General features: G+C 42.5%; 1 protein-coding gene across 1 annotated transcript in view; it reads left to right on the top strand.

The window, feature by feature from the left end:
* Window positions 1-299, top strand: part of LOC127748880 (uncharacterized) — a 19294-nt gene that overhangs the window by 7434 nt on the left and 11561 nt on the right. The gene's annotated exons all lie outside the window — the stretch shown is intronic.

Raw genomic sequence — 299 nt, 5'->3', positions numbered from 1 at the left:
AATGCAACAAGTGGTCACGGTGACGTAACGCAACTGCGTCTTTTATGAAACACCTGAAGTACATCCAAAATGGAGTACTGTCAAACTAGGACACAGGAGCCAGCCAGTTGTTGACACCTCGAACGAGTGTTGACGCGATAGGGAACCAGGAAGATCACTCACCCCAAGGTAGGGATTTCAAGCCAAGAAACGTTACCGGTAAGATTCGGTAAGTTACCGTAACATTACACGGTAATAAATAAACATTATACGGTAATATTACATCGGAGTGGTAAGATTAGTAATCAATGGAAAGATTA

The sequence above is a fragment of the Frankliniella occidentalis genome, unplaced genomic scaffold (genome assembly GCF_000697945.3).
Source record: "Frankliniella occidentalis isolate FOCC.00 unplaced genomic scaffold, Focc_3.1 Scaffold17, whole genome shotgun sequence".
NCBI classification, from domain to species: Eukaryota; Metazoa; Arthropoda; class Insecta; order Thysanoptera; family Thripidae; genus Frankliniella; species Frankliniella occidentalis.
Note: the sequence above shows the minus strand (reverse complement) of the source record. Positions and strands in the feature narration are given on the sequence as shown.